The sequence below is a fragment of the Artemia sp. Qi Xiang Cuo genome, chromosome 16 (assembly GCF_049724085.1).
Source record: "Artemia sp. Qi Xiang Cuo chromosome 16, ASM4972408v1, whole genome shotgun sequence".
Lineage (NCBI taxonomy): Eukaryota > Metazoa > Arthropoda > Branchiopoda > Anostraca > Artemiidae > Artemia > Artemia sp. Qi Xiang Cuo.
The window spans coordinates 57,665,419-57,688,901 of record NC_142809.1 but is presented as its reverse complement, the minus strand read 5'-3'; positions in this window follow the sequence as shown (position 1 = coordinate 57,688,901).

Sequence of the window (23,483 nt, the reverse complement as noted above, 5' to 3'; positions counted from 1 at the left end):
TCTCTTAATTTTTCAAAGTTCATTTTGGATTTCTTTCGTTGAAATGCAAGAGTTGGAATATTTCAGTAGTGTTCTGTCGGGGTTTATCTTATCACAGTTACATTTCCCTGATTTTTCAAAGTTCATTTTGAATTTCTTTCGTTGAAATGCAAGAGTTAGAATATTTCAGTAATGTTTTGTCATGGTTTACCTTGACACAGTTACATTTTCTGGATTCTTGGAATTTCATTAGGATTTCATTCGCTGAAATTCAAGAATAAGCATATTTCAGTAGGATTTTGTTGTGGTTTGCACTATCACGGTTAAATTCTCTTGATTTTTCAAAGTTAGTTGTTGAAATATTTCAGTAGTGTTTTTTTTGGTTTACCTTGCCACAGTAATATTATCTTGATTTTTCAAAGTTCTTTTGGAATTTCTTTCGTTGAAATGCAAGAGTTGGAATATTTCACTAGGGTTTTGTTGTGGTTTACTTTGTCACAGTTACATTCTCTTGATTTTTAAAAGTTCATTTTGAATTTTCTTTGTTGAAATGTAAGAGTTGGAATATTTCAATAGTGTTTTGTCATGGTTTACCTTGTCACTGTTACATTCTCTTGATTTTTCAAAGTTCAATTTGAATTTTTTTCGTTTAAATGCAAGAGTTGGAATATTTCAATATTGTTTTGTAATGGTTTACCTTGTCGAAGTTACATTCTCTTGATTCTTCAAAGTTCATTTCGAATTTCACGCTTTGAAATGCAAGAGTTTGAATATTTCAGTGATGTTTTTTTATGGTTTACCATGTAAGGGTTACATTATTTTGATTTTTCAAACTTCATTTGAAATTGCTTTCATTTAAATTCAAAATCTGGATTATGGAAGTAGCGGTTTGCTTTGTTGTAAATAGTAAATGTTAACTTCACTTGATTTTTAAAAGTATATTTCGGGGATCCGTATTTGAAATGCAAGACTTGGAATATTTCAGTAGTGTTTTGCCGTGGTTTACTTTGTCACAGTTACATTCAGTATTCAATACAATACTGAAATATTCCAACTCTTGCATTTCAACGAAAGAAAACCAGAATTATCTTTGAAAAATCAAGAGAATGTAACTGTGACAAGGTAAACCATGACAAAACACTATTGAAATATTCCAACTCTTGCATTTCAACGAAAACAATTCAAATTGAACTTTGAAAAATCAAGATAATGTAACAGTAACAAGGTAAACCATGACAAAACACTATTGAAATATTCCAACTCTTACATTTCAACAAAGGAAATTCAAAATGAACGTTGAAAAATCAAGAGAATGTAACTGTGACAAGGTAAACTACAACAAAACGCTACTGAAATATTCCAACTCTTGCATTTCAACGAAAGAAATTCCAGAAAGAACTTTGAAAAATCAAGAGAATGTAACTGTGACAAGGTAAACCACAACAAAACACTACTGAAATATTCCAACTATGAACTTTGAAAAATCAAGAGAATGTAACTGTGACAAGTTAAACCACAGCAAAACACTACTGAAATATTCCTACTCTTGCATTTCAACGAAAGAAATCAAAATGAACTTTGAAAAATCTAGAGAATGTAAGTGTGACAAGGTAAACCACGACAAAACATTACTGAAATATTCCAACGCATGCATTTCAACGAAAGAAAACCACAATGAACTTTGAAAAATTAAGAGAATGTTATTGTGACTAGGTAAACCACGACAAAACACTACTGAAATATTCCAACTCTTGCATTTCAACGAAAGAAAACCAAAATGAACTTTGAAAAATTTAGAGAATGAAATTATAACTAGGTAAACCATGACAAAACATAACTGAAATATTCCAACTCATGCATTTCAACGAAAGAAATTCAAAATGAACTTTGAAAAATTAAGAGAATGTGACTGTGACAAGGTAAACCATGACAAAACACTATTGAAATATTCCAACTCATGCATTTCAACGATTGAAATTCAAAATGAACTTTGAAAAATTTAGAGAATGTAACTGTGACAAGGAAAACCATGAAAAAACACTATTGAAATATTCCAACTCTTCCATTTCAATTAAAAAAAAACCAAAATGAACTTTGAAAAATCAAGAGAATGTAACTGTGAAAAGGTTAACCATGACAAAACACTTTTGAAATATTCCAGCTATTGCATTTCAACGAAAGAAATTCAATTAACTTTGAAAAATCAAGAGAATGTAACTCTGACACGGTAAACTATAACAAAACACTACTGAAATAATCCAACTCTTGCATTTCAACGAAAGAAATTCAATGAACTTTGAAGAATTAAGAGAATGTAACTGTGACAAGGTAAACTATAACAAAACACTACTGAAATATTCCAACTCTTGCATTTCAATGAAAGAAAACCAAAATGAACTTTGAAAAATTAAGAGAATGTAACTGTGAGATGGTAAATCACAACAAAACATCACTGAAATAATAAAACTCGTGCATTTCACCAAAATAAATTACATTTATTTTTAAAAATCAAGAGCATACATCTCTGACAAGATAAAGCACAACAAAAAACTATTGAAATAATCTAACTCGTGAAATTCAATGAAAAAAATTCAAATAAACGTTGAAAAATCAAGAGAATGTAACTTTGACATTGTCAAGCACGACAAAACACTACTGAAATATTCCAACTCTTGCATTTCAACAAAAGAAATCCAAAATGAACTTTGAAAAATTAAGAGAATGTAACTGTGACAAGGTAAACCACAACCAAACACTACTGAAATTTTCCAACTCTTGCATTTCATCGAAAGAAATCCAAAATGAACTTTGAAAAATTAAGAGATGTAAGTTTGACAAGGTAAACCACGACAAAACACTATTGAAATATTCCAACTCTTGCTTTCCAACGAAATTCAAATTCAAATTCAACTTGCATTTCAACAAAAGAAATTGAAAAGAAAATTTTAAAAATTACTATAATATAGATTTGACAAAGTAAGCCTTGCCAAAACACTACTGAAATATTCCAACTCTTGCATTTCAATGAAAGATATCCCAAATTGCTTTTCAAAAATCGTGGGAATATAACTGTGACAATGAAAACCACGACAAAACACTGCTGAAATAATTCAACTTTTGCATTTCAACGAGAGAAATTAAAAATGAACTTTGAAAAATTAAGAGAATGTAACTGTGACAAGGTAAACCACGACAAAACACTACTGAAGTATTCTAACTCTTACATTTCAATGAAAGAAATCCACAATGAACTTTGAAAAATCAAGAAAATGTAAGTGTGACAAGGTAAACCATGATAAAACACTACTGAAATATTCAAACTCTTGCATTTCAACGAAGGAAATTCAAAATGAACTTTGAAAAATTAATAGAATGTAACTGTAACAAGGTAAACCATGACAAAACACTACTGAAATATTCCAACTCTTGCATTTCAATGAAAGAAATTCAAAATGAACTTTGAAAAATCAGTAGAATGTAAGTGTGACAAAGTAAACCACAACAAAACACTACTTAAATATTCCAACTCTTGCATTTCAACGAAAGAAATCCAAAATGAACTTTGAAAAATTAAGAGAATGTAACTGTGACTAGGTAAACCACAACAAAACACTAATAAAATATTCCAACTCTTGCATTTCATCGAAAGAAATCAAAAATGAACTTTGTAAAATTAAGAGAATGTAAGTGTGACAAGGTAAACCATAACAAAACACTACTGAAATATTCCAACTCTTGCATTTCAACGAAAGAAATTCAAAATGAACTTTGAAAAATCAGGAGAATGTGACTGTGACAAGGTAAACCACGACTAAACACTACTGAAATATTCCAACTCTTGCATTTCAATGATAGAAATTAAAAATGAACTTTGAAAAATTAAGAGAATATAACTGTGACAAGGTAAACCACATCAAAACACTACTGAAATATTCCAACTCTTACATTTCAACGAAAGAAATTCAAAATGAACTTTTAAAAATCAGGAGAATTTAACTGTGACAAGGTAAACCACGACTAAACACTACTGAAATATTCCAACTCTTGCATTTCAATGATAGAAATTAAAAATGAAGTTTGAAAAATCAAGAGAATGTAACTTCGACAAGGTAAACCACAACAAAACACTACTGAAATATTCCAACTCTTGCAATTCAACGAAAGAAATTCAAAATGAACTTTGAAAAATCAAGAGAATGTAACTGTGACATGGTAAAGCACGACAAAACACTACTGAAATAATTCAACTCTTGCATTTCAATGAAAGAAATTCAAAATGAACTTTGAAAAATCAAGACAATGTAACTGCGACAAGGTAAACCACAACAAAACACTACTGAAATATTCCAACTCATGCATTTCAACGAATGAAATTCAAAATGAACTTTGAAAAATCAAGAGAATGTAACTGTGACAAGGTAAACCACAACAAACCACTACTGAAATATTCCAACCCATGCATTTCAAAGAAAGAAATTCAAAATGAACTTTGAAAAATCAAGAGAATGTAACTGTGACAAAGTAAACCAAGACATAACACTACTGAAATATTCCAACTCTTGCATTTCAACGAAAGAAATTCAAAATGAACTTTGAAAAATCAAGAGAATGTAACTGTGACAAGGTAAACTATGACAAAACACTACTGAATTGTTCCAACTCTTGCATTTCAACTAAAGAAATTCAAAATGAACTTTGAAAAATCAAGAGAATGTAACTGTGAAATGGTAAACCACAACAAAACACTACTGAAATAATCTAACTCTTGCTTTTCAATGAAAGAATTCCAAAATGAACTTTGAAAAATTAAGAAAATGCAACTTTGAGAAGGTAAACCACGACAAAACACTACTGAAATATTCCAACTCTTGCATTTCAACGAAAGAGCTTCAAAATGAACTTTGAAAAATCAAGAGAATGTAACTGTGACAAGTTAAACCGCGACAAAACACAACTGAAATATTCCAACTCATGCATTTCAACGAAAGAAATCGAAAATAAACTTTGAAAAATCAAGAGAATGTAACTGTGAAATGGTAAACCACGACAAACCACTACTGAAATATTTCAACTGTCCTAGTCGATTACGTCATTCTATGCCCATATATGGACTCCCGTCATGACCTCCTGATAGGGTTCTACCGATTATGTAATCAATTTCTCAGATAACCAACTGTCCTAGTTGATTACGTCATTCTATGCCCATATATGGACTCCCGTCATGACCTTCTGATAGGGTTCTACTGATTATGTAATCAATTTCTCAGAAATCCATTTGTCCTAGTCGTTACGTCATTCTATGTCCATATATGAACCCTCGTCACGACCTCCTGATAGGGTTCTACAGATTTTGTAATCAATTTCTCAGAAAATCCATTTGTCCTAGTTGATTACGTCATTCTTATGTCATATGTCATGTGTCATGTGTCATTCGTCATGTGTCATGTGTCATGTTTCGTGTCATGTGTCATGTCTCATGTGTTGTGTCATGTGTCACGTGTCATGTATTGTGTCATGTGTCATGTGTCACGTGTCACGTGTCATGTGTCATGTGTCATGTGTCATGTGTTACTCATAAACATCCAAGAAAACATCCATCAAACTAAGTACATCCAATAAACATCCATTAAAGCGAGAACAACCAAGAAACATCCATTAAAGTGAAAACATACAAGGAAACATCCACCAAAGTGAGAACATCCAAGAAACAACCATCATAGCGATACCATCCCAGAACCAACCATCAAAGTGAGAAAAATCCTGTTTTTTCATTCTCACTGACAAAAACCATAAAACAGACATAAATTGATGTTGACATCCATGAAAAACATCAGATAAATTGACCAACACACATAACCGTCCAAGAAACATCCATCAATGTGAGAAAATTCATGTTTTTTCAAGTGAGAAAAACCATAAAAACATGCATAAATTATGTAAAAAAGTTGTAGGTGGCAGCAGTTGTACCCCGTCGGAGTCAATAAGGCCTTTCTACTAATACCAACAAAGCAAGCAAGCTAAGTTAAACAGAAAAAACCATACAGTTCGAGATTAGATGTTTTAAAATCCATTTTAAAATAAAATAATCCAGAGAACATATAACACTGCCTCTAGGGTTGACAAAACCCCCAGAGCCCTGGGGCAAGGGCTGTAAGTTCTAGGCCAACCCCTAACTACCCCTCTTTCATGAAACGCCTATCCCTCTTACAGCCCTTGCCCTAGTCCTCTGGGGGTTGTGTTAACCCTAGAGACATTGTTATGCCCTGGGGGCAAATAAGGTTTTTATGGAATGGGTTGTCGTTTAAACTTCAGATGGAGCTCATTTGATTTGAAATTGGAAGTTATAAAGCCCTTTTTAAGAGTCAAAAGTGATCTAAGAGCAGCCACTCCCCAGTTGTTTGAGATATCAAAAAGCTATTTAAAAGCTAGTTTCTTGCTATTTGAAAAGTAGCGGATTTTGATGAACGGAGCTTTCAGAAGAACCCAAAGCAATGCTATGGATTTAAAACTCTTGTATCTACTTCTTCCTTATTTCTAGGGGTTAGAAGATAGCATAGAAGAAATGTGTATTTTAGGGGCGTAATTTCATCAAAATCCTGGGAGGGGCTAAGTTGGAGCCGATTTGATACTTGCGCATTAAAGCGACCACACCAAAGAAGTGAAGTTAGGTTGATCCTAATGGAATATATCAAAACATGAATAAAATATAATACTTTAGTAACAAAATCATGGAAAATACAAAGGAGAATTGTTGAAAGCAGGCCGTCCAGAACGCGTTATATTAGATGTCTAGCCTAAACTGACCTAACCCAACCACCTCTATATATTAAATATTTAATTAAAATATACCTGCAAAGTGGTTTCTTTCACTCGGGCTAATCTGATTAACTCCGAGTGGACAGATACAACCGGTTTAATTACAGATCAAGAACAAAGTGTGGTCGCTATAACACGTAAGTACCGCCGAGTTTCCCAAGTCAAGGGAAAATGACCAAGTGAAGAATGAAAAATGGGCCATACAGTACCATAAAGGTAAAGGTATACTAAAGAAAATTAATCTGTTTCTGTGGTTGCTTGAATTATGCAGGCCTATCTTAGTTTTGACAAAATTTCTGAAGATGCTAAATTTCAGCTAGGGAAGGAGGGGGGTTGTATATCATGGTCTAGGGGAGTGGCAGTTGCCCTCCTGGGGCAAAAATAACATTTCTCCTTAACTTTGGCTTGAGTTAGTTTTCTTTTTGGCGCTAGATTTTTAAAATAAAATTCTGATGTATTTATGACGAGTTTAATCCATGCTACGTCAGTTTCCAGTTTAAAACTATATTTTTGTAAAATCTTATAAAAAAAATATTTATCAGAGGTAGGAGCTCAAAACACTTTCTTTGGGTTTCATTTGAGCTGATTAAGTGTTACGAAAGTTATGCTTTTATACCACAAAGTTTATTTAAGTTCAGCATAGGCCAGTGCTTTCTGGAGGGGATGGAAGTAAAGATACTGGTGCATTATATGGTCACTTCTAAAATGTCAAGTTAGGTTAATGCTAATGAAATAAAATAAAATAAGATGAATATATAATAATTAATAAACAAATTTGGGCTATATATTTGCACATTAGGGGTGGGGGTGGGGGGTAAAGCATATCATATATTAGATACGTAACATAACCTAACCTAGGTACCTCCCCTCCCCTAAACCCCCTAAAAACAACTGTTTAAATATCGTAAACGCAATGAAAACCACGCTTTGTATTGCATTTCTCTATAGCAGTCTCTTGAATTAACCCGTCTGACGCGTTTTTCGTGACTGGTTTCCTTGTAAACGACCATATAAGGCACCATTACCGAAGTAAATATCTCCAAAGATGCACCCGGAGTGTGATTAGACTCTTGATCCACTCCTGAATTAATCACTCACTTACCCTAATTACTTCTAATACTACTACTACTAACAACTCACCGCAGCACCAGGCCTCCCGAGGCCAACACAGCTACGCACGCTCCTCCCCCATCCCAATCTATTCAAAGCCTCGCTCTTTACACCCTGTCAGGAAGTTCTCATTTCCTTTAATTCTTTATTTCTGACAATTTCCCACCCAAGACCAGGACGACCAGATATCTGTTTAGCCCTAGACGGTTGGCCGAAAAGGACGATTTTCGGCAATCTGTCTTCTTTCATCCGCAGAACGTACCCTAGCCATCTTAATCTTACTTTCATTATAACCCTAGAAAGAGGGATTGAATCACATTTTTCGTACAGCCTACTGTTTGAAATACCGTGAGACAGCCGGGTACTCAGAAAACATCGGGCAATTTCTCTGGAAAACATCTAGCAAATCTTCATTCGCTTTTCGGAGAGCCCATGCTTCAGAGCCATATTTGACCACCGTCATCACTGTAGCTTCCAATATTCTAATCCTGGCTTGCAGTTTTATCTTCCTATTCTTCCAAACGTTTTTAAACTGTGAAAAAAACACCCTTAGCCTTGGCTATTCTACTTTTAACTTCTGCACTCCTCCCACCGTCTTTACTAATAATACTACTTAGGTAGGTGAAGCTGGCCACCTGATCAATCTTTTCGTTATCCAACGTCACCTTTTCATCTTCACTTATTCAAAGCCTTTCTGACTTAGTCTTCTTAACATTAATTTTCAAACCTATTCTAGCACCCTGGACTCGCAAAACGTCTAAAAGTCCATTCATTTTGCTTACAATTTCATCTAGGATGCTTAACTCATCAGCATAATCTAAGTCCAGGAGAGTTTTCCTTCCCCATTTGATTCCACTTGAAACTCATTCACCATAGTATCAGCACCTGGAGCCTTATCGTTTTTTAATCCTTTTAGTACTATTTTACTATTATGCCGTCTAGCTGCATCTTCCAGATCCTCGGCAATTTTATCCATGGTCTCCACTTCACATCTCCTTAGTTCATATTTTAGTGCTTTCTCCCATGGGCACCCATAGACTGAATTTTAGGGGGGGGGGGGTACCTAGTCGAATCGGCACATCCAGCGCTGTATAATTGAAATCTCAAGACAAAATATCATATGCAGTGCAATAGCGCTGCCTAAGTAAAGAGCCATATGTGCACAATATATTGTCTTTTTTTAGACTAGGGCACTTCTTATAGAAAGAAATATCATAGGAACTTCAAGAGAGCTCATGGAGGGCAACCGGCTCTCCCTTCCCCACGTTAATCACTTCTCCAAACACATCCAATCAAAATTTCGAGATAGCCATTTTGTTTAGTGTAGTTTTAAGGTCCGGAAATTATGACATTGGGAATGGCACCCTCCCCCTCCCCACCACCCTCAGAGCAAGGGTTGTAAGTTATGCCCTGGGGGGATATAAGGTTTTTGATAGAAAGGGTGGTCGTATACACCTCTGAAGGGGCTCTTTTGATGGGTAATCAGAAGTTCTACTGGCATTTTTAACAGTCAAAAGTGATTGGAGGTCATCCAGCCCCCTCCTCATACACCAATCATTACCCAAAACACATTCAATCATAATTCTTGAGATAGCCATTTTGTTCAGTTTAGTTAAAAGCTACACAAATTATGTCTTTGAAGATACCCCCCCCATATAGCCCTTGGCTCAAGAGTTATAAGTTACGCCCTGGGGGCATATAAGGTTTTTATAGAAATGGGGGTTGTACAAACTTCAAAGAAGGCTCATTGGATTGGTAATCAGAAGTTATAGTGCTCTTTTTAGAAGTCAAAGTGATCAAAAGGCAAATAGCCCCCCCCCTCACACACACACGCACGTCGTATTTTCCAGAAACGAATCGGATAGAAATTTTAAGATGGCCACTTGTTGTCAATAGAAAACAAACAGAAATTCATCTAAAAAACTTAACCGGCAAAAAAAGCTTAGAATAAAAAATATAAAACCACATTAAGCAGATAAGAACATACCTGAATTCAAATAATTAGCTAAACATAAAGATAGCACACATCGTCATCTGTAAATAAGCGAAACTTAAAACGAATAGAAATACGAATAAATGGCCGATCCAAACTAGAAAAAAGCAAAAATAAACATTAGTAGGGCTGATAGCCCCCATGCCTTCTCAAGACCAGAACAAAATTAATGCTTTACTGAAAAAAAAATATGTTTAAATATTTTAACTTTTTTTTACTTAAATAAGTAAAAAACTTTTTTTTACCCATATTTATTTTAATGAATAACTATCAGTGTAGGTAAATTAAACTGACAATCCATGGTCATTTTTTTCAGTAAAGCCTAAGTTATGTTCTAGTCTTGAGAAGGCATGGGGGTTGTCAGCCCTAGTAATGTTAATTTTTGCTCGTTTTGAGTTTGACTTGGCTATTTATCATAATTTCTGTTGGTTTTGAGTTTCCTTTAATTGTTGGTAGTAATCTGTGGTAGTGTTACGTTTGGAAGATTATTTGACTTTATTTCTGCCCATTGTTGGCTTAATACAGCTCTTTACTTTTCTTTGAAAACTTATTCTGTGGAAATTTTTTAAAATAAAACAAATCTATGACACCGTAGTTCAGCCAAGGGTTGCCCCCCCCCCCGTTTAGGGCGCCAATGCTTTCTCCACTTTCTTTACATTCCTTTTATTTTCATATTATCTTTCACTGAGATAATCCTTGTACAAGCCCCTTCTCCTCTGTAGTTAACATAAAGCTTTTTTACTAATATTCCTAGCTGCTGTCCTAACTTAGTACTGGTGCATTATGCGGGCACCGCGAAGAAGTCAAGTTTGGTTAATGCTAATGAAATAGAATAAAATAGTATGAATAAATAACAATTTAGAAACAAATTTGGGCTATATATTTGCACATTAGGGGGGGGGGCCTGGTGGGGGTAGGGGGTAGAGCATAGAATATAATAAATACGTAACCTAATCTCGGTACCTTTCCCCCCCCCCCCCAAAAAACTACAAAAAACAATCGTTTAAATCTTGTAAGTCATTGAGAAACCACGGCTTTGCAATCATTTATCTATAGCGGTCTCTTGTAAATAGCCCGCTTGGCTAGTATTTCTTTTGTGACTGGTTTCCTTGATACAGTATATAGCGATGGGCCTGCATAATGCACCAGTACCCCTAACTTTCTTCCCTAAGACACCATCAGCAACTACTAAAATTTTTGATAAAATTATTCCAACCATCGGTACTTATGTGTTATATAATACACACTCGAGAAGTAAAGTTGGGTGAATGCTAATGAAATAAAACAAAATGTGATGAAAATACAACACTTTAGTAACAAAATTTTGAACACTACGACCAAGACTCCTGGAAGGGCCCAGAGCACGTTATATTAAATACATAACCCAAACTAACCAAACCTAACCAAAATAAAAACTAAATATTTAATTAAATTATAGCTATAATGTAGTTTCCCACCGAGCTGAAGCTAATTGTCTGGTATAAACACCATGAAAACTGGGTATTGTCTCATGTTCGCGATACAAGTTCTCGAGTGTGAATTATATTACACATAAGTACCCAACTATCTTCCACATTGTCAATATTAAACTCTCAAGTGTAGTATTCAAATTGACCCTAATTAGTTCCCAAAGATAGTGAAACCCCCTCGTCTAGAATGTTACCTCTTTTTCAAATGAAAATACAGTAACATCAATACTTGCAACACCAATAATCATCATATACAACATTAAACTTGTACTTTTTCCCCTGTTGAAGAATGAATGCCTCAACAACAAAACATCGAGATCAAATGATTGCGAGTCAAAAACAGAAGTTTCAGTTGGATTTTTGTTATCAACGAGTGAGGTATAACCATATTAAAGGGAATATAAAGTGAGTATATCCTTATACTGTGCCTCTGACTTTAAGAATCATTAATAAGATAAGAACAGTTTTTCTCATTTTGATTATGTAGAAAGCAGATTTCCAAATATAATAATCATTTTTGTCAGAAATGAATTTTACCCCTACCTCTATATATACCAATTCAGGGTATATATTTGCACATTAGGGGGATGTGATTTGTAAATTAATGGTGTATTCACTTTATTTCTAACTCAATAATATGATTTGGTAGAACTTTACCGTCTATTTCCTTTTCATTCTTGAATGGTCTGTTTATGAAATTTATTCGGATTTTTAGTTGCATTTTTTTTAAATTAATTTTACGCGAGTAATTTAAAAATTAAAGGAAATTGTCAAAAGGCTTAAGCCTTGCTAAATATATTCATATTCAATTAGTTTAGATAGGAAGAAAGTTAATAGATCAATTTATGCCTTTTTTAATGCTCCTTCAAAATTTGATAATCATTTCTGGGGTAAATTTGATTTTGAGGTCTTAAAAGGGTTAAAAAAAGCTCAAAAAGTCTAACCAAAAAATTAAAAATGTGCTTCTAAAAAAACTATCTAATGAGAAAATTTGATATTTGTAGCTGATTCAGGAATGTTCACTATTATTTTCATAGCCTTAATAGTAAAATATTATTCTGAACCAAATTTGACAATGACGTCAGTTCTGCTGTAACGTCACTTCCAAGGCTCTTTTTAAAAGATTTTGCATTTTTTTTGGTCAAAATAACATTTTACTATTATAGTTAGGTTCCTCTCTTATTAATAGATAGATAGATAGATAATTTTATTCACCCACTCGATACAAAACCACAAATGGCACGAATGGAGTATAAAGAAGAAGAAAAAAAAACAAAAAAAACACTTAACTGCAAAAACAAAAACAAACGTTACGATACACCGCCAATAAATAAAGACATTATTACAAAAACTCACTAAGGACGAATTGCAATGGCCAGACTACTAGGCCCAAGCGACCCCAAAAATTCAGAACGACGTTTCGTCACAGCAGCAATCGGATCTGTGATACCGAACCTTGCAGACATCTTGGAATTTTTAACCCACGGTGGGGTATTTAAAAGAAATTTTGCATAATTGTAAAAAAGTGATCGAAGGTTTCTTTTATCACTAACACTAAATATATGCCAAAACGGTGATAAAGCCAGAAAGTGTGGGATCACCAGTGCATTATATAGCCTAGCTCGAATTTGTCGATTATATTTCGCTTTAGTTGAAGATAGCGCCCCGTAAGCCTTACGTGCCTTTTCTGCGAAATTACTTATTTGGCGAGCACGTGTAGATGCCATGTTATGACCTATAGGCATTCCTAAGTACATTATGGAGTCAGACAGTGGAACCTCTTGAGCACCAAATTTGACAGCAAGATCTATACAATCTGCATTTCTCCTATTGAAAGCAACAATCTCGCTTTTACTTGCATTAAAAGATAGGCCTATCTCTCTATAAGCATCATCTAGAATCTGAAAATTTTCATCAATACGAGACAAACATCTACTTAAATTAAAAATATCATCTGCGTAAGTAAGTAATGTTACATCCAAACCTCGGAAAATGCAGCTCATTTGCACTAACTTTTGGGCCTCGAGAACACTATTATTATACAACCGGGGTGACGAAATTGCACCCTGCCTAATGCCCTTTCTAACCGGAATAGCTTTTGGTAATACAATCGGCCCGTTAGGAGACGGGACTTTAACTTGGACTCGAAGCTTCTTATACATATCCCGAAAAGGCAAAATAACCGATCGGTCCACACCACGTTTATGAGCAGACACTAATAACTGGGGATGTATCCCAGAATCAAAAGCACGTCTAACATCGTGACTCGCTAGAATAAGGGATTCATTCAGTTCATCAGCTTCTATTAATATATTAGCAAGAATATAATGGACGTGCTCGCGACCAACACCTTTTTTAAATCCGAACTGATTATCGGGGGTAGAACATTGAAAAGCAATATGATCTATAACTAGCAATTCCATAAGCTTACATAAAACCGGCGAAACAGTTATAGGGCGGTAAGATACGCATTCAAACGGATTTTTCCCTTTTTTCAAAATAGGTGTAATTACTCCAGTACCAAAAACGTCGGGAACGAGACCAGAATTAAAGATAATTTGGAATAGAAGCTCTAAATGACTCAGGAGACCAGCAGTACCATGTACAAGATGCAACCCACACAACTTGTCGACACCTTTCGATTGTTTCTTTTTTAATTTTGAAATTGCACGAATCAGATTAGGAACAGTTACTATGTAGCCAACACCAGAACTAGGCAATTCCATGAACTTATCAAGTTCGACTTCATATTTATCTTCAAGATCTTGTTCGGGTGGAGAGAACTCAGAAGTAAAGTGGGACACCCAATCTTGCTCAGAGATCACAGGTTCGACACCATTCTGATCACCCTTACGATTAAGAAATCTCCACACAGCATTTGGATCATTACTTATCAATTGACTATGTTGATCGATCACTTCACATTTATGCTTAGACAAAATCTTAGCAAATCTGCGTTTGCTGAACAGCCGAACTTCATTTACAACACCTGATTTCGGACGACCACACTCGTTCCAGAGCCTAAGCCAAAATTTTGCACGACCACATGCTTCACTTAGAGCAGGGTTTTCGGACCACTTTGGAATTTCCGTTCCCACTGTTCATCAACGTTTCTTATCAACCCCCCCCCCCCCCCCCCGAAACAAAATGACGATTGTCCCCAAATGTACTTGAAGTCCATACAAAATGAACAGGGCCAAGTTTTTAAAACCTTATACAATTAGGATCCACTTAAGTTATGGACTTATTGTTTGATTTTAATTTGTGGTCTTTAGTTCTACATCCTGAACTGTAAAAGTGAACACTTTTCACTTTTACGTGTAGTTTCACTTTTTCACTTTGTGTAGGGGAACACAGGGTGGAACGGGGTAAGGGGCATAACGGGGTAGCCGATTTTCAGATGACAAGGAAGGTGCTGCGCCAAGCGGCAATAGCTACAACTACTCAGCTCGGTACAGCTGAACTGCGGCATCCATGTTGGTTTAGTTTCTTTTCGTTTGATGAGTGAACAAGTTTTCATCTAGTTATTTGCTGTTGGATTGCAGCTTTTATTGATTGTGTAATCATAGGTAGCGCGCTAGCGCTGCCTAAGTAAAGAACGATGTGGCCACAATGTGTTTTTTTTTCTTTCTTCGACAGGCACTTCGTATTGAAGGAGTTGTCGTAGAAACTTCGGAAAGAGCTCATTCGATTGGACAATGGGATGGCTAGTGCCCTGTTTAAAAGCCGAAAGTGATTGGAGGGCAACTAGCCCCCCCCCACGCCCATCATTCCCTCATACCCATCCAATCAAAATTCGAGACAGCCATTTTGTTCAGCGTAGTTGATTCCCAGATAGAAAACGTGTTCCCCCACAACCCTCAGCGCAAGGGTTTTAATTTATGGCCTGGGGGCATATAAGGTCTTTATAGAACGCGTTGTTGTAGAAACTTCAAAACAGGCTCATTCGATTGGAAATTGAAATGGCTAGTGTCCTTTTTAATAGTCGAAAGTGATTGGAAGGCAACTAACACCCCTTTCACGCCCACCATTTTCCCAAACACATCCAATCAAAATTTTGAGATAGCCATTTTGTTCCGCGCAGTTTAAAGTTCAGGAAATTATACCTTTGAGCAGGACACTCCCCCTACAGTCTTCAGGGCAACGGTTATCAGTTATTCCCTGGGGCCATATAAGGTTTTTGTTGGAATCTTTGTCGTAGAAACTTGAAAAAGGGCTCATTAGATTGCAAATTCAAAGGGCTACTGCCCTTTTTAATAGTCGAAAGTTTTGGAAACTTGATTTTTAAGGATGACTACCCATCCCCCCCCCCCAACCCTCAGGGCAAGGGTTGTAAGTTATGCCCTGGGAGCATATAAGGTTTTTATAGAAAGCGATGTTGTAAAAACATCAAAAAGGGCTCATTCATTTGAAAATTGAAAGGGCTAGTGCCCTGTTAATAGTCGAACGGGATTGAAGGGCAACTAACCCCCCTCTAACGCTCACCATTTCCCCAAACACATCCAATCAAAATTTTGAGATATACATTTTGTTCAACTTAGTCGAAAGTTCTGGAAATTAGGTCTTTTAGGATGAAAACCATTTTAGAGCCCTCAGTTCAAGGGTTGTAAGTTATGCCCTGGGGGCATATAAGGTTTATATAGCAAATTGTTGTAAAAATTTCAAAAAGGGCTCATTTGTTTGGAAATTGAAATGGCCCTTTTTAATAGTTGAAAGTGAGTGGAGAGTAATTGACCCCCCTCTCACGCCCACCAGTTCCCCTAACACATTCAATCAACGTTTAGACATGTCCATGTTGTTCAACGTAGCTGATAGTTCTGAAAATTATGTGGTTAAGGAAGACAAACCCCCCAGAGTCCCCAGGGCAAAGGTTGTAAGTTAAGATTAAATCAAATTGCACTGTGTTAATACTAATTCTCAATTAGGCATCTCAGCAGTATCCCAAGAACGACTGAGGGTATTATATTCAAACTGTCGGGGCTACTTCTGCTCTTAAATTTTAACCAAATGAAAATAGCATAAGTCTATGCAAGATATCGAAGAAAGTAAACAGTTATTTTTTTGTGACCGGTGTTAATTTTTATATTTCAGATCAACTCGGGGAGATAACCAAATAAATTAAGCCATCCTATTTGAGTCAATATGTTGAAAACGGTGTACGCTTTCAAAAATTACTGAACATTCTTCTCCGGCCGACAAGTAGCAGACCAAACTATAAAGTCTTAAAAAAAAGATTTAAACTATTATTTTCTTTTTCCCTGAAAAGACTATGTCGATATAAAACGAACAGAAATTAATTTAAAAAACTTTTTCCACAAAATAAGTTTTGCAAAGAAAAGTAAAGAACTCAATTAAACCAAAAATGAGCAAAAATAAAATCAAATAACCTATCAAGTATATAATACCACATATTAACATTAATAAATAAATGAAACCCAAAACTAACAGAAAATACTATTAAATACCGAGTGGAACCCATAACGAGAAATATTAACCTGAGTAGGGCTCAGAACCTAAACGTATTATCAAAACCGGGACGTATCTTACGCTTTACTGAAAAACAAACACAAATGGGATGTGCATTGTCAGTTTAATATACTTATACTGATATTTGTTAATCAAAATGTTAATATAATTTGATTTATTAAAGTTATAAAAGTAAAAACATTTATATTTGCTGTTGGATTGCAACTTTTATTGATTTTGTAATCAAGGTAAGGGTAATACGCTTCTTTGTATTACAGCTCTAGCTAGTCATACTGGTAGTGCGTTCAATTGGCTTTGTTTTAGTCACCTTATTGTTTCTTTACTTGAAGTTTTTGCGTGGCCATAACCTCCAAATAATAAGGCGTGTTCCTGGGGTGGGACGGAATGGGGAAGTACCCCATTCCGCCTCGCACTATTTTAATCTAGCCAGTCGTTCAAATTGGGTCAGTAACTTTTCTGAATTTATTTTCTGATGATCCGTGTGTATAAGAAAAAGACAAACAGAAAATCCTGGTCTACTGAGGCGATGAACAATGCTGTTAAAGTGGTTATTTCTGGCCGTTGTGGCTGCCTGAAGGCTTCTAATGAGTTTGACATTCCCCAAACTACTCTTGACAGATACGAAAAAAGGAAAATCCTGAGTATCTGATTGATAAAACTGCTGGGAAATTTCAAACCGTTTTTACCCAAGAACAGGAACTTTAGCTTTTGACGTACTTAAAAACTATGGAGGCACGGTTATTTGGTCTGACGATGAAGGACTTGCGCACCTTAGCTTACCAGTTAGCTCAAAGAAATGGCATAGCTCATAGATTTCAAAATGAAATAGCTGGTTAAGACTGGGTCAGCGGATTTTTTAAGCGAAATCCTACTCTATCTATTCGTAAGCCAGAGTCAACATCTGGTGCAAGAGCTATGGGATTTAATAGAGTTTCCATGGATAGTTTTTTTTCGCTACTCACTCAATTGGTAGATAAGCACAAACTTGCAGCGTCGCAGATATTTAATTGTGATGAAACTGTTGTTTCAGTGAACTCTAATAACCATTCAAAAATCATTGCTTGTAAAGGGTAAACGACAAGTTGGTGCAATAACTTCTGCAGAAAGGGGGGGGGGAGACCGTAACTTGCCTTATTTGCATGTCTCCAAGCTGATCATACATGCCCCCGATGTTAGTTTTTCCGGAGAAGAAAATGCAGAAGGAGTTTGTGCTTGGAATACCTTGAGGGCGTTGGGCTGAAGTTCACAGCACGGGCTGGATGACCGCTGAGCTGTTCTTAGTATGGTTTAAAAAAAAATCGTAGCATTTTCTAAGGCATCAAAGGACTTTCCGGTTCTTCTCATATTAGACGGACATTCCACCCGCACCATGAACTTAGAGGTCATTGACTACGCTAGAGATAATGGCGTTTCGTTGCTTTGTTTAACCCCGCATTGTTCTCACAAGTTACAACCGATTGATGTGTCTTTCATGAAGCCTTTGAGCCTTCACTACGGTGACGAGCTTCGAAAGTGGCTCCGTTGCAACCCAGGCAAATTTGTAACGCTGTTTCAAATTTCAACGCTCTTCGGAACTGCGTTTATCCAAAGCCCCTCTATGAATGCTGCAATTAAGGGGTTTAAAGCAACAGGAATTTGGACACCTAACCCAGCCATATTCTCTGATTCAGATTTCGTACCAGCTGACACTACTGACATCAAACAAGCTGGACCTTCAACCCAAAAAGCGATTGAGAAACCTCCAACGAAAGAGAAAGAACAAGTGGGAAAATCTTCGTCTGGCTCATCTATTGATAAGGTAAATCCCCTCACTTGTAGAGATGGGGGTGAAGATGTTACAATTTCTGGCCCTACCGTTGGTGTTAATGGCACCCCAGCTAAAAAGGTTCGATTTAATATGGATGACAAGGCTACTTCTGGATGCTCTTGGATGACAACTGACATAAATGACTCTCCAATTGCATTTATTGTTTCACCTGAAAATTTAATTCCTATTCCAAAAGTCAGAGGAAGTGCAAAAAGGACGAATCGAAGGAAAGAGAAGACTGTAGTTAAAGCTGATTCACACTATAAAAATGAGTTAGAGGATGCTATAAAAGGAAAAATAGAAAAGGAGATAGCGAAGACTGAAAGAGCACTGAAGATACTTTTTAAGAAAGAAAACAAAACAGAAGCTCTAATACCAAAGGAAAAGTGTCTGAATAAGAGCGAAAAAGTGCCAAGAAAAAAAAACAAGAAGATAAAGAAACAACCTGAAACTTACGGTAGTGATTCTGACGAGGTTTCCGACTGTGAATGTTTATGTTGTTGTGAGTTTTACTTAAGGTCAACTGAGGGTTGGGTTGCCTGTTCCATATGTAAAAAATGGGCTCAGAATTCCTGTGCAGGAATTGATAGCGAGGACGATAAGGCTATCCTTGTGTGTGATTTTTGTAATACTGAATGAGATTAATTTCATGAAAGAATATGTTTAAACTAGTTTTGTTGGCTTAAGCAAAATGATAAAAAGCCAAATTATAGTTTTATTTTATTAATCAGATTAATTAATCATAATCAGATTAATTTGATGAAAGAATATTTTTAAAATAGAGTTGTTCCCTTAATCAAAATAAATAAAAAATCAAATAACAGTTTTATTTATTTAGATATTCTGTTTTAACTACCACCCTATTATGCCCCGGATACGGAGCATTTGACTTTTTTTTATATTTTAATAAAATAAATAATAATTGTTTTCACTTCTTACAATATGAGTGTGAAACTTTGTTTACAACAATACAATCTACTTTTATGAAATTTTGTAGCCTTTTATATTGACTCCTTCTAATTAATAAAAATCATTTTAAACTTAGTACCCCGTTCCACCCCGTGATTCCCTATATTCCTCTTGGCATAGGGAATGAACGGAAAAAGTTTCGAGCCAATCCAACACCCATATCAAACAGGCTTCTTTTTCTACTATTGAACAAAAAAAACTAGTTTTTTTTTAACTGAAAGTAAGTAGCGACATTAAAACTTAAAACGAACAGAAATTATTCCGTATATGAAAGGGGCTGTCCCCTCCTCAACGCAACGCTCTGTACGCTAAGGTTAGACTCTTTCTCGCAAATTTTTTTAAAACAATAAAAAATTTGAGCGTAAAGAGCGAGGCGTTGAGGAGAGGACATGAATTATTAAAACAAAATTTGCATATTCATTTTACTTTTATTTTGCTAAATGACTTTCTCGAAAGTTGTTTAATTTTATTTAGGAACGTTTTTATTAGTAATAAATATACGTAACTTATGAATTAACTTACGTAATGTACTTCTATATTCATATATTTTTAATACGTATATTAGGGGGTTCGCCCCCTAGTCACTACCTCGCTCTTCACGATAAAATTCGAATTTTGTTCCAATTCTTTAAAAATGACCGCTTAATCACACAAGCCGTTGATTAGAATAAGTAGCTATTATGAAAGTACTAAAAAGTCTTTGGCTTAAAGAGCGAGGTATTGACTTGGGGGCGAACCCAATCATATACGTAATAATTTCTGTTCGTTTTAAGTTTTAATGTTGCTCCTTACTTTCAGTTGAAGAACTTGTTTTTTATTATTTAATTTCTGATCGTTTTTTTTTAAATAATGCTGGGAAATCCGGCTCCCCCTGCATGGCAATGTCCCTTCCCCCGTGAAAACTTCCTCCGTGGAAAGATCCTCCCGCATAACCCCCGACCCACCCCCACAACCAGAAAAAATCCCTCCTGAAAACGTCTGTATACTTCCCAATAACCAATACTATATGTAAATATTAGGTAAAGTTCATAACTTTCAGCCCTTCCCCCGGGGACTTTGGGGGATTAAGTCATCCTAAAAGATAATGTTATTATATTTTCGACCATGCTGAAGAAAATGGCTATCTCAAAATTTTGATCGGCTGACTTTGGGAAAAAATGAGCGTGGGAGGGGACCTAGTTGCCCTCCGTGTTTTGTTCACTTAAAAAGGGCACTAGAACTTACAATTTCCGTTCGAATGAGCCCTCCCACGATATTCAAGGACCACTGGGTCGATACGATTACCCCTGGGGAAAAACAACAAACAAACAAAAAAAAAGAAACAAATAAACACGCATCCGTGATCTTTCTTCTGGCAAAAAATACAAAATTCCACATTTTTGCAGATAGGAGTTTGAAACCGCTACAGTAGGGATCTCTGATACGCGGAATCTGATGGTGTGATTTTCATTAAGGTTCTATAATTTTTTGGGGTGTTTTCCGTTTTTTTCGAAAATCAGGCAAATTTTCTCAGACGAATTTTTGATGGGTAGGACTAAATTTGGCGAAACTTATATATTTGAAATCAGCATTAAAATCTGATTCTTTTGATGTATCTATTGGTATCAAAATTCCGTTTTTTAGAGTTTCGGCTAGTATTGAGCCGGGTCGCTCTTTACTTACAGTTCGTTACCACGAACTGTTTGATAAAACCTATTTGTAAACAGTGGACACTTCGCATTATTTGTGATGCTTGTCCGAGGAGATTAGGCGGCAATATCATCTTGGAAGGCACAATCATAGGTCCCTTCGACTATTTTGAGGAAATTGGCTATACGGGAATCATGATAGGATATCTTGGGTAGCAAAAAGGGCCCTGGAGGGGGATGGTTACCATCAAATAACTTTTAACCCAAAAAGGACACTAACGTTCAAACCCCAATCGAAAGATTCCCCTCCCAAAATTCCAGATGGCTAGGATCTGATGGATATTGAAACTTCTTGGGAGGGTGTAAAGAGGGAGGCTTTGAATAGATTGGGATGGAAGAAGAGTGTGCGTAGCAGTGTTTGCCTCGAGTATCTTGGTGCTGCAGTGCGTTATTAGCAGTAGTAGTTGTTTCTGCATATCATAAAAGTAAAAGTTATGCTACTTTAGTGTTTTCTTTTAGTTTTGTGTATAGCCTAGCACTATACCTCGTCCCAATTGAGGGGGTTGAATGTAATTGTCACCATTAAGTTTCAAGAAAGGGTTGAATGGGGGATTCAACAATGGTACCCATCAGTAGAAGGGGAGGTGCTACTCCGATCACGCACCCCTGCTGCCATCTACAACTTTTTTTTACATAATTTATGTCTGTTTGTTGTCAGTGAGAATGAAAAAACTGGAATTTTGTCACATTTATGGATGTTTTCTTGGATTTTTTATGTGTGTTGGTCAATTTATTTGATGTTTTTCATGGATGTCAACAGTAATTTATGGATGTTTTTATGGTTTTTGTCAGTGAGAATTTAAAAAACAGGAACTTTCTCAATTTTAATGATGTTTTTATGGTTTTTGTCAGTGAGAATGAAAAAACAGGAATTTTCTCACTTTTATGTCTGTTTTCTTGGATGGTTATGTGTGTGGGTCAATTTATTTGGTGTTTTTCATGGATGTCAACAGCATTTCATGTCTGTTTTATGGTTTTTGTCAGTGAGAATGGAAAAACAGTAATTTTCTCACTTGAAAAAACAGGAATTTTGTCACATTGATGGTTGTTTCTTGGTCGGCTATGTGTGTTGGTCAATTTATTTGATGTTTTTCATGGATGTCAACAGCAGTTTATGTCTGTTTTATGGCTTTTGTCAGTGAGAATGGAAAAACAGGAACTTTCTCACTTTGATGGATTATTGAGTCTAATGGGGAACCGGGTCAATGACACTTCCTTCAAGATCTTGGTGTTGTTTTGGTCATGTGCACGCAAAACCTAATGGAATCCTGTAAACCGTTAGATCCCGTGTTTCCTTCTCAGCCAATCAGCGAGTCGGATACATATCCTTTCTCAGCCAATCAGAGACTTGCTTACATATGATTTTCCCCGTTACATAACAATTCACCCTTGAGATTTCGTATATAACGGGCGTGCAATGTGATTAAATTATCAGAAAGTATTTTGACATAGTTCAAACAGAAATATTCTTTTTATTAACTAAACCTAACCCCCCCCCCCATTGTTTTTTACAACCGAAAGACTCGCAAATAGAAATAATTATCCTTTCTAAAAATTTAGCTTTTCCAAATTGTAATCTTTTCTTTAACATAGACTTCCGTCAAATCTTAAAGCATTGTCGTTCTATTTTGACATAATGATATACGCGAGGTAAAAGTTAGCTGTCACCCCTTTTCCTATGTGTTTACGAAAGCGACAGCCCAAGTCAAAAGGAACTGTTTTACCGCAAAATTAAAACACTTTGAGGCATGTGTAATAATTAGGCGCAGACGGACTGTACTATTTTGGAGAAGAGAAACAGATTATTTTAAAGTTTTTTTTCGATAAAGTTTCTGATATATTCCCGGGAGGCAAGCTTGACTCCAGGAGTTTTGCTGGGGGGGGGGTTATCAATTTTAATAGTGACAAAACAGAAATGAAACATTGTTTTTACCATAATTGTTTTCAACTTCAGTGTCTAACCATTTCTCTTTGATATTTTAGTGATTTTAGCTATAGCATTCGAATAAAAGGTAGTAAGATATATTCTTTATTGATATGCCTTTCGCTTGAATATATCGGAAGATTAACTCAATGAGAGGGATGGCTTAATTTTCCTAAATTTAGGGGAGGGGGGGGGGGTGTGAATCCAGGATTTTTGTTAGGGAGGGGGTTAGAACTTTTAT